Source organism: Diadema antillarum, unplaced genomic scaffold, assembly GCF_040938485.1.
Source record: "Diadema antillarum isolate AM-2024a unplaced genomic scaffold, OU_Dant_1.0 scf00000212, whole genome shotgun sequence".
In the NCBI taxonomy this organism is placed as follows: domain Eukaryota; kingdom Metazoa; phylum Echinodermata; class Echinoidea; order Diadematoida; family Diadematidae; genus Diadema; species Diadema antillarum.
Genome location: NW_027271101.1, coordinates 1,225,478 through 1,238,014, shown reverse-complemented (window position 1 = coordinate 1,238,014; position 12,537 = coordinate 1,225,478).

Genomic DNA, 12,537 nt, shown 5'->3' with positions numbered 1-12,537 from the left:
ATTCATTTGCAAATATCTTCCAAGATAGCAATGATAACAAAAGACCAATTTAACGCAATTAGAGATATGAATGAAACACCAGAAATAAGTTTCCGTTCCCTTGTTTCCCTTTATATTCAGAAAAAAAGTGGGGAACCTGAAGGTGGAACATGAGCATTTTCCATCAATTCAAACTTTAAATGACATAGAAAGTAAGCCGTAAAGGTGATACAATCGACAGAATTTCTCCTTTCTTTATCTTTGGAGGGTTGCAGAGACATCATTTAGATCATAGGTTGATGTTTTCAAATTAATTTCCATTTCTATTGTGTTGAATTTGTCTTTTTTTGTTCTCATTATCATATGGAAGGGCAAATACGCTTGAATAACAACTTGTCCATTTTGAATTTTTACTTTTGTGCCTTGGAAGAGAAAAATGAATGTGTTCATGGCCGGCGCAGCCGTGGGGCCGTGGGGGCTCCGGCCCCCACACTTTTTGTGCACCATACAAAGGAATACATAAGGTGTAATCACTTTGGGCCCCCACACTTTTTTTCAACCCGGAAGTACGTAAGTGGCACTAAAATAGAAATAGATAGAGATCTTGAAGTATGGCGGCGGTAAGGTTATGTTTTTTTCTCCAGCGGAAGAAACCCGGAAGTGGACGGGTAGAGATGAGCTGAGGACACTTTTTTTTTTTTTTTTTTTTGCTTGTCAGCTGAAGAAACCCGGAAATGGACGGGGAGAAGAGATGAGCCGACGTGTTTTGTTTGTTTGTTTGTTTTTATTGTTAGCTCATGAAACCTGGAAGTGGGCCCCCACACTTTTGAAAAATGCTGCGCCGGCCCTGTGTGTTCACTCATGGGCAAAGTTAACATTTTCATTCACCTACAAGGTTGATAGCTAATTAAGTTACCTTTAACATGGTGTATAAAACACCATTCTTAACTTAGTCAGATAGTCTGTGAGAAAGATAAACTTGAAAAAGTGTTTACTTTCTTTTTTGCTGAGTGTACGATCTGTACTATTATCAGCACTTATACATTGTACATTGTATTGTATACGTAAAATCTATCTGCATTTCGACAAAGTATAACATTATCCTCCACTATTTTATATTATGAATAGCCTACACATTCCGTCGTGTGATGTACAGACAATGATAATGATAACGCACTATATAATGAAGCAATGTAAATACGACTAATAATTAAATCATTAAAGTTAACGATAAACGATATACAGCCTTAGATTTCCCTTCTTTACTGCCGGAGAAATTATCTCTTAACGGCAAACAAGCTTTATCCCCTTAAAAACATTAATGCCTTACCTGTATAACTTACCTGTGGTAAACCACCATTTATAAACTCCAGGGTATCGCGATCAATAAACGGGTATAATCCAATCATCCCCTCTCCAAACACGGTTATTTTGTCTCCAAATGATCGACGTCCGCTGCTGTTGCACTCAATCCTGAATTTCTGTAACGGGAGTTTAATGTCATAAAGTTGTTCGCAGAAGTTTGGGACGTTCCAAAAAGCCCTGAAAATCGGTTTGCCATCAGAGAAGTGAGTACTATCCTCACGGGCAGTTTCCCGGGGGAAATTGTAAAAAGTACCCCGAGGGAACTTGTCCGGTGACAGCAAAATTCCTCTCGCTGCGACACTAAATGTCAGCAGAACGTGAAGCATGATACAATGGATAAAGTTTGCAGTCTTGAACATCTTGGCATATATTCCAAAAACTTGGAACTCGTTAGCTTTGCAATCAGATACTTTCTCACGCTCATCCACTCGCGCTGTTGTGAGCTCCGAAGATATCTAGCGAAACAAACGTATCACGTCCCAAGCACCAAGCGCGACGCTCAACCTCAGGACCTACTTCCCTTTTTTCGGACCTTATGGTTTGATAGGTTTATATTCCACACAGTGCGAAATTCTTCAGTACACACTGTACCTCGATCCTTGTTTGTTTGTTGTTGTTTTTTTTTCTCTCTCTCCGGGGAAAAGAACAAAGCACGTGGTGACACGCTCCTACGGAGATACTTGACTATATCTTCTTGGTGGCAACGACAATACGGAAATTCCTCGGCAGGACGTTGTGACATCTCGTGTTCTCAACTTCGCTGGTCCAAAACGGCGAAATTAAAGGCACGATGAAGTTCGTCTTCTAGCTTTTCTAGTCCGACATATCCGACTTATAATTACGGTATGTCCGCGAAAGCCAGAAGAGATTGGCGCCACGATCTGCAGTTTATTCTTCCTCAATCCTTTAGCATAAACATTGCATGTCTCGGAAAGAGACTATCATCAGAGAAACGCTACAGGTATAGAAGGTGCTTGGCCTCCATGCATGAACGCATGGACACTCTTTTTAGTCAATAGAAGACTTATATGGACCTATGGAAAACGTTGACAGAAATTACGTAACCTTCCCTTAATTCAAGGTATGTGACTTAGAATTTTTGTCACTTTCGTTGACGCCAAACACTCATCCTTTTATTCACTGTGTCAAGAAAATTCCATTCCATTGTTATCCCCTCCCAACAACTCTTATACTCTCTATTGATACCTATACTGGGCATTAACTTAGGATTCTTGTTGTTGTTGTTGTTGTTGTTGTTGTTGATGTTTTCTGCCCAGCCACCCGTGTCTTGACCGATCTCTGACCATTAATGAGTTCTTTCGGGAATGCTTTGCGCGACCGCGCGTATACATCATAGGGAGGAAGCTTTTTGTCCCGAAGAATATGAAGTAAACCCGAGAACCAACGTGGAGTTACGGTCTTCTCATCATAACCCGTTACTGAAAATGCTGGTGCTGATACGGGCCTATTATTCTTAACAACAACAACAATAACAACAACAACAGCAATTATGACAATATTAATGATAATAACAATAATAATAATAATAATAATAATAATAATAATAGTGATAATATATATAATGATGATGATAATAATAATAATAATAATGATAATAATAATAATAATAATAATAATAATAATAATAATAAAACAATCATCATAATTATAATAATAATAGCAACAATGGCAATAATAATTAAAAACATATATTTTTTTGTCCTGTCGCGCAGCAGAGTTTGCTGCTGCTATGTACTGTATGCCCCCCTCCCCAATACAATCGAACTTTCTGCAATAATATTAACTTTAAAATGGAGAATCACAAAAAAAGCAATTTCACGGTGTGAAAGTTTCACTTATTACGTACGTCTTACAGAAAATCCCATTCGATTAGCTTCGGTGGTCACAGAGAAACCGGGATGTTTTGAGAGCATGCCAGAAACCCCTTCCCTCCAAGTTTTGTCCATTGTGCTCACACCTTTCAAAAAAAAAATGTCAAGAGCATCCAAGTGCTAAACTTGGAAGAACGGACCCATGACATGCTTTACAACGAACCATGTTTTGCTTTCTGCATGATGCAGGGAAGAAGTTACAGTTTTATACCCTGAAATAACATTCAGATTTTTTTTGATCATTTTGAAGGTTATCAATTATTTGAAATTTTGAGGGAACATCTGTATTAGGCATAATACGATATCATTATACTTTACTGCACTGCGTGCAATGGTATCGAGACTCCTGTCTGCCATGGTTTTGCTGTTATACCTATTTACCCCCTAGAATACAGTAATTATAAACAAAAAGGAACGTAAACTGTACCACAGAGATAAAAAATATAGGTACTTCCACCACTCGTACCGGAGTGCTCGGATAACAAACACAACATTGCTTGTAAAAAGGACTCACTGGGATTCGAACCCTCGGCAGAACATTACAGCAGATTCTCACGGTATACCGACTGAGCTACCCGCCACAACGAGCATGCAATGCCCCCATGCGGGGACCCTCGTCAACTTCGCTTTCTTGGAACAGATGGCGCCTTCTATTCCTGCATTAGTGTTCCATTCGATTTAACGATAAAATGCGATCAGTCAATTTCCAGCATGACAGACTTAAGTGGTCACCGAAATCAGCATTCAAAGTCAAGTATACGTGTATAGTTTGATCTGGTTAACATACAGTATATGATTTTCTCACGTGCATGAATGTGTTAAATAGATAATTTCAATATAAATATATATATAGGGCCTATATATGAAGAAACAAACTGGTAATGCATTTTCGGCCAATAAAGAATTAGTTTATTCGAATCAAATTTTCGACGTCCTACGCCTTCTTTAGGAGTCTGACATATCAAATTTTCGGCGGAGGACGCCGAAAATGCATTGTCACTTTGTTTCTTCATTTCTTCGTGAAAACAATACGTGGAATCTCAACATGTATAATATATAACGCCTGGAGAGATCGATCCTTGTCATTTGATTGGTTGTTTGACATTGATCATTCTGCCCATTTCACTATGACATCATCATCCGTGCAATTGTGGCTCCATTTACCGTGCAATGTTGGATCCATACGATTTGGTCCATTGCAAGCTCGCTGAGAGCCCGGCACACACGCGTGTAAAACGCTTGCGTTTGCAGTGTGTGTAGCAAAGTGTATTATAAAATGGGTTCAAGAATGTAGCCAATTGGAAGCGCTGAAATGAGTCACGCGTGCGTGCATTAATTTCTCACTAACATGCACGGCCTGACTCACAATAGCCGGGTTCACACGTACACCAATTAGCGGGATACAAATCTCGAGATTTGCATCGCGATCGTCATCCCGAGTTTTTTGCAAGTGTGGACAGAAAAAACCCGAAAATTAGCGGGATAAGCATCGCGATGCTAATCCCAAGAAATCTTGCGCTGGTTCATCAATTAGCGGGATAATTGGCGCAGCGCTGGTACGTGTGAACGGTCGGGATTAGAATCTCGAGTTTTTACATCCCATCATGCAATACGCACATCACAACAGCGAGGCCTCTGCGAAGAGGTCCTTCACCTCTTTGGCGCACCAAAACAACAGCGCGCGAACCACACCACTGACGCGTAAAAGACAATGGACAAAGGTAAGTGCGCGCAGGCAGTGATAGAGAAGGGCGCTGCGTGTATTTACAATGTAGTGCAACATGCACTCGGCTTCTAGTAGACGGCGAGTTGTCACAATAGCCGGGTTCACACGTACACCAATTAGCGGGATACAAATCTCGAGATTTGCATCACGATCGTCATCCCGAGTTTTTTGCACGTGTGGACAGAAAAAACCCGAAAATTAGCGGGATAAGCATCGCGATGCTAATCCCAAGAAATCTTGCGCTGGTTCGCCAATTAGCGGGATAATTGGCCCTACGCTGGTACGTGTGAACGGTCGGGATTACAATCTCGAGTTTTTACATCCCATCATGCAATGCGCACATCACAACAGCGAGGCCTCTGCGAAGAGGTCCTTGAGAATACCCTCACTGCAGATATGTCGCAAATCGCGAAGTACTTCAGGATCTGGAGACTCAAGATTAGCATGTCCAAGACAACGGTAACAGCCTTCCACCTGAACACCAAGGAGGCTAATCGGCAACTCAGTGTCATTCTTGATGGAACACCTCTTCCATACAATGCTACACCAACCTACCTTGGAGTGAAGTTGGATAGGCAGCTGACCTACAAGGAACAACTCAAGGCCATAAGTGCAAAAGTGTCTTCAAGGAACAACCTCCTTCACCGACTTGCAGGCTCAAAATGGGGTGCCAGTGCAACCACTCTCCGCACTAGTGCGCTAGCACTGGTATACAGTGCCGCGGAATACGCCTCCCCTGCGTGGTGTAGGAGCTCTCACACCAAGAAACTTGACTCAGTTCTGAATGACACCATGAGATTAATAACAGGATGTCTCCGGCCTACACCAACAGAATTCCTACCTGTTCTCTCAGGCATCGCTCCTGCCCCCATGCGCCGAGAACATCACACACATAGGCTGGTAACCAAGGCCTCCAGCAACCCGGACGACCTCCTCCACGACGTAGTTGAGGGCTCTGTAACTCTGGGTCAGCGGCATCAGCGACTGAAGTCTCGCCGCCCTTTCTCCCGCCATGCAGCAACGCTGAGAGGATCAGACTTCAACATCTGTCAGACATGGAGAACAAGCTGGGAAGACACCCAACGACCTGCCCAACTCGTTGTCACGCCCGATACATCTGTCCCCCCAGGAGCAAACCTCCCAAGGAGTGAGTGGGTGTCTCTAAATCGGATTCGAACGGGAGTTGGGCGTTTCAATGCAGCCATGCATCGTTGGGGGCTACGCCCGTCAGCAGCTTGCCAGTGTGGTGCACCAGAACAGACTGCTCAACACATCTTGAGTGAGTGCCCTGATCTCCGACCTCAACATGGACCTGACACACCCTACTCCACAGACTGTAATTTGGCTACAACAACTGAAGGACATTACTTAGATGCTGCTGCCTCATAAGCAAGAAGAAGACCTCTTTGGAGCACAACAACAACAGCGCGCGAACCACACCACTGACGCGTAAAAGACAATGGACAAAGGTAAGTGCGCGCAGGCAGTGATAGAGAAGGGCGCTGTGTGACCCAGTTTGCCGGCTTTGCTGTTATCTCTATCGGCAATTAGCGGGATAATTCGGTACGTGTGGACGCTCGCCAAATTAGCGGGATACCGATCGCGATCGCTATCTCGCTAATTTGGTACGTGTGGACGCTCGCAAAAAAACTCGGGATGAGCATCGCGATCGTCATCCCGCTAATTTGCACGTGTGAACCCGGCTATTATTGGGGTGTTCTTAAAATTTTCTGTAGATTTTGATTTTTTGTGCTATTTCCCCTATTCGCCTCGTGCATGTTTCACAATTGTAAATACCCTCGAGTTGGCTACATCTTCACTAACGCACTCTATCCTGTGCATCATTTGTATAGTATGCTACAGCGCGCTATAAGCTTGCGTTTGCAGTGTGTGTATGCGACAGCGCGCTAGCGTAAAGCGCTCAGCGAGCACTCTCGCGATCTTAGATTCTCTCTTTGTTTTTGAATTAATAAAACATTAAAATAACTAACAGGGATCTATGTTAGGCGTTATATAAAGCAAATAATAAATGTTTTTCATTCGTGCAATGGACAAAATATTTCATTCGGTGAAAGATGAAATGTTTGATCCATTTAACTCGGCTGCGCCTCGTTGAATGGATCATTTCATCTTTCACCTCATGAAATATTCTGTCCATTGCACTCATAAACATTCATTATATGGGTCTGATCCAAAAATAGGAGCAGACGTATACCCTTGTGTGTATGTTCTGCTTCAGAAACGGATTTTTAATCTAACATCACATCGCATCCTGGTCGCTGATGAAGAATGCGATGACTAACCTGTTTGGTGTCTTGTTTCTAAAACATGCGCTTAATTTCCTCGCCAGGATATTTAAAAAGCGTTTTAATGCCATTTTAGGTTTTAATCTCATTCACTTCTGTTCGTTATTGATCAGTGACTACCAGGAAAGGCTGGTTGACTATCAGGTAAAGTCTGATTGACTATCAGGAAAAGTCTGATTGACTACGGGAAAGACTGTTGACTATCAGGAAAGTCTGATACAGTTTTCCATCACGGACAAGGCACAACTACTAGCTGGGATGTCTCTATGGGGGCCGGGAGGTGTGAGTTTGCGTCAGTGAAAGACAAGATGAGGTTGGTCTCTGAACCGTTTATCTTCGTGATAGTAAATCGGAGCATGACGTTGGCAATGTAAGTCCATTGAAAAGCTATCAGGGATTCATATTTGTCATGTTTTTTTAACACTGATTTCATCCTTTCACCTTTGGCTCTTCGTGGAGGGAACCAGTCCATGGATGCGTCGTTGCTACGCCAAACGCGCACATACACATTGCGCGGTTACCATGCACTGTGGCAGCAACTACCAGTCTAGACGCATTCCATCACAAGCAGGGGGGTGTTTCACAAAGATTTAAGTTTGACTTAACTCATGCGTAAATCCCCAAACCCTGCGTAAATCCCAAAGTCCTGCGTAAATTTACGCAGGACTTTAAATCCTGTTTCACAAAGCTTAAGTCATGCGTAAGTTTGTTTGAAAAGATTTTATTTTCTGCATTTCATATTTTCTTTCAGAATACAAAAATAACAAAGGCAGGTTCAATTACACAAATACAATTCTGAAAATTATTGACATATTACATAGTAAGTCATATTTTGTATATAAAGACAACTGAAACGTTAAATAACATACAAAATGTTTATATGGCCAATAATGACTTGATTCACAGTACAATATATAATATATACATATAATGCAGAGGGCCGCCGTTATAAGCCGTGCTTGAACAGACGGACAGCCAGAGTTAAATTACCATTTTTTATTGTAGTACTTGAACACTAATACGGATGGGCCATGTTAAAATGCGTGTAAATCCAGTTTTATACAATTACTTGGTAAACAGGAGTGGTGCCTGTGAGTGCGTGTGCAGGTGATGAAGCGCGAAAGTGTTGATGGTCAGCACTTCTAAGAAAATGATTGAATATGTTATAATATGGGCGAAGGGTCAAGCAGCAAAGTAAAAGAAGGGGAAAAGGGGGTGGACCAAAATATTGCCTTGTTGTTTAGTATAAGAGGTACATGTTTAATGATTACTGTACCGTATGATATTGTGCCAAGAAATATTTCTTTGTATTTGCCTTAAAGGAATAGAGAGATGTGCACTGTTTTATGTGGAGAGGGAGTGAATTCCAAATATCAGGCCCACCAAGTCCTGCGTAACTCTACGCATGGCCTGAAGCCATGCGTAAAGTCAGACTTAAATTCCAAAATGGGAAGTTCAAAAGCATAATCAACTCCTAATATTCATTAATTTCTTCCACTTTATCTTATCCTGAGTGAGATGGCAGTATTTTTAACAAACTAGAGAATCACTAGTTTCGTAGAGGGTCTACTCCTACACTATTCACTGAACAATGGTCCAAATTAAAAATAGTCATAAAAATAGATCCCTACCTACAAATGTACTGGTAGTTTGAACTGTTAAGTTAAACCAAAATTTTAGCTCATAAAGAGCTATATAATCTACATGTATCTGGACTTTGGAAATTAATTATATTTCTACTAATCCTTTCTTGCCTGTGTTATCTTCTTAGCTGCTTACCCATGAATATTAATGCATGCCTATCCATTATAAATATATCATGCATTCACAACAAATTAGAAAAACCTAACAAATTAGTTAGACCTATACTTGTTAGAAATATTATACCTCTTGTGTACAGGACGGAGCTGTGTCTATCTACACTAACTGGTTAGACCGATAAATTTGTCTCTTGTTCGGTAGCCTAATTGTATCTGTACAGTCTGTAATACGGTCGACTGCATTAGCGACCGTATATACAATTAACAAGAGGCTACCCAACAAGAGGCAGATTTATTGGTCTACAGTACCTCTACACATGACTGCCAATGAAATTAGCCAAGTTCCATTTCTACGGTACCAGTTACATCTTAATGAATGCTTTTTTTTTCCTGGAAGCAAAAAACAAAACAAAATAAGACATAACAACCCCCCCCCCCCAGCATTTTGTGTCAGTTAGAGGAAACGGTTAGCCAATAGACAGTCACCTCTGCCTCGCATCAAAGGCTACAGTATTAAACGTATACACGGAAAACGTTAGAGGTCTAGTAGTTTCTATGCCTAATCTTGATTGATGCAGTTCTCAAACACATTCCAAAATCCGAAAATGCATAAATTCATCAATTACTTTCCAATTCAACTCAGGGCCCAGCAATTGGACTTTAAAATTCGACCAAAATGATTGCCATAGCCATGATTTATTATGGTTCTAACTAACCTTATACATGCAGTCTAGGGCAATCATGCACTTTGTTTTCTTCAAAATCATGAAGATGTGGCACTGTGCCCCTATCTTGATTAATAACACAGTGCACAGACTCTACACTAACTGTTAGGCATAGCCATGTTTAATTGATAGTCATACTAATACTAGAACTGATAAGAGTTTATATGTAGACATAACTATACACAGCCCAGTTATTCGCACATCGTATTAACAGCGTCTGGTCGGGCTAATGTAGACATTGTCTAATGACATGATATTGAGCAGACTCTACAAATTACAATACAAGTATCGGTACAACACACACAGAGTTCATAATATTCAGTCCCTTCCTAACCTTCGATGAATCATCTCTTGCTCAAATTACATAATTTCAAGGACCTACCTAATGACTAACAGTAGTAACAGATTAAGCTACACTCACTTCTGTAGTTACGACCAACCCTAGCTAGTTGGAAAAGAAAACTTCTCTTCGTGTGCAACAAGAGGCTAGCCAGAATCCTCTTCTACCAAGGTCCACAGTTACCAATTGTGCAATGTGAATGGTTGTACAGAATGCAGAGATCATATCATCAGTGCCAGCTAGCTGCTGCGAGCTGCGCGAGCAACCCCATTCATCCTAACTTTCACACAGTCCAATACATGTGGGACTGGATTAAAGAGGCCTCGTGCACAAAACATCTGTTATATCACAATAATCATCAAACGAGCGGCTACTCATGTACAAAAGAGAAATAATATGAGTCAGTAAATGAGCACTGTGAATAACGAATGATACAGTAATGTCATGAATCGTACTCGTAGTTGCAGAAAATCAAAGCAATTTCCCTTCCAGAAATTACTCAAAAATCATCAGCAGACAACAAATGGCTAATTTGCATATTTTTGGCTCGTACATTATTATTCAAATCGAATAAGTCAGTCTTAGCCTAAGATTGACTTTGTGAAACAGACTTAAAAAGTCGCACTTAGACTAAGATTGACTAGCGCTAAGTCTGACTTACTAAGTGCGACCTTTGTGAAACAGGCCCCTGGTTAGTTTTGAAATCCGTCCGACCAGGAGCAGACGTATACCCTTGTGTGTATGTTCTGCTTCAGAAACGGATTTTTAATCTAACATCACATCGCATCCTGGTCGCTGATGAAGAATGCGATGATTAACCTGTTTGGTGTCTTGTTTCTAAAACATGCGCTTAATTTCCTCGCCAGGATAAAGCGTTTTAATGCCATTTTAGGTTTTAATCTCATATATGGGTCTGATCCAAAAATAGTGTTCACTTCGACTAAATTTTCATATGGACACTTGTATTTCATGTCATATATCATATAAAAGCTGAGAATCTGCAGTTTTCAGAAAAGTACGTGTCTAATTTATTTGACGTCAGACTTTTCCGTAAATTAGCGGTAAAACAGGAAAAGCACCCTCTTTGCGCGACAGGACGGACTTTACTTTTTCAAGTAATTTGCACAAAAATTACAAAAGTAGGGGAAACATCAATTCTTATAGAGTGCCCTTCCTAGGAGCAATTCATATCTGGTATTCATTTTTCTCATTATAGTTACATTTTGGGTCAAAATCTTCATTTTTCTTGAAAAAACATGTTTTTCAGTACTTTGACACAAAATTATTATTTTTTTCTGTATGATAGACTTGAGTTTGGTCACTCATATTCCATAATGTATCAATGAATTAGTAGGGCTCTATATCCATGACACTAAATCAAATAATTCTCTATTCATAAGAAAATCATAATTGTCCAACATAATGTCCGTCCCGTCGCGCGACGGGACGGACTTTACATGATGGTAGGCGCGACGGGACGGACTGCACATGTAAACAATGATAGGTGCGACGGGACGGAATTTTTATACCATAATGGGCTAGAAAAAGAGTGTCCCTAACTTGGAACAGAATAAAAAGACTACAATGTAATGAGCAAACTTGTGAAAAGAGTAACCATCGTATGTGGTCAAAGGAAGGTATCAGTGTAACAGCTCAATCTTCATCTCAACCAATACTGTACTCTCCCTTAAAGTTTGATGTTCTGCTGATTTGTAGTTGCATTCATTTTACATGTACATGAATAGCCTTTTACTGTTTGGAGTAATGTACTAAGATCTATGCTTACTTTTTGTTTCATATTTGTCCATGATGTAATTCACCAACTTATTTTTAGCAAGGCAATTCCCATTTAGACAGAGAAAAAAATAATAATTGTAAATTACAAATGCACAGTCTACTCTGGTAGTCAATACTGCATTAGATAAACCTGAGTCTCTTGTTCATGTGTTCTAACTGTATTTTTTTTTAGATTGAGATTGATATTTATCAACATGCAGATTCTTACCATGTCTGAGAAATGGGGAAGAAACATTGCCACAAAAAGTTTATGAGAAAATGGGAAAAAAAGCATTCTAAGACAATTGTTTGCATTTCAATACTGAAACACTGATTTTGAGCATCCCCATGTTGGAATGCACATGGGTAATTGACAATTCAAAATTCTTCATCTAAAAAATACATAAACCTGTTTCAATTCTTAGACACCTCAGACATACAAGTTTAAAAATACAATTTATGTAAAAAAGAAATGTCAACAATATTACCGCAACTCAAAAAAGAGGTGAAGTTTTAAAACTGAAAAACTACAGCATGGTTGTCAAAAACTGTGATCCTAGATGCTCAACCCCTTGTGGATGGAAATTGAAAAAAAAAAAAAACAGCATCTGGATACTAAGATAATCACAAAATTACTTCCCCAAAATGATTTGCCACTACTCTGAGTG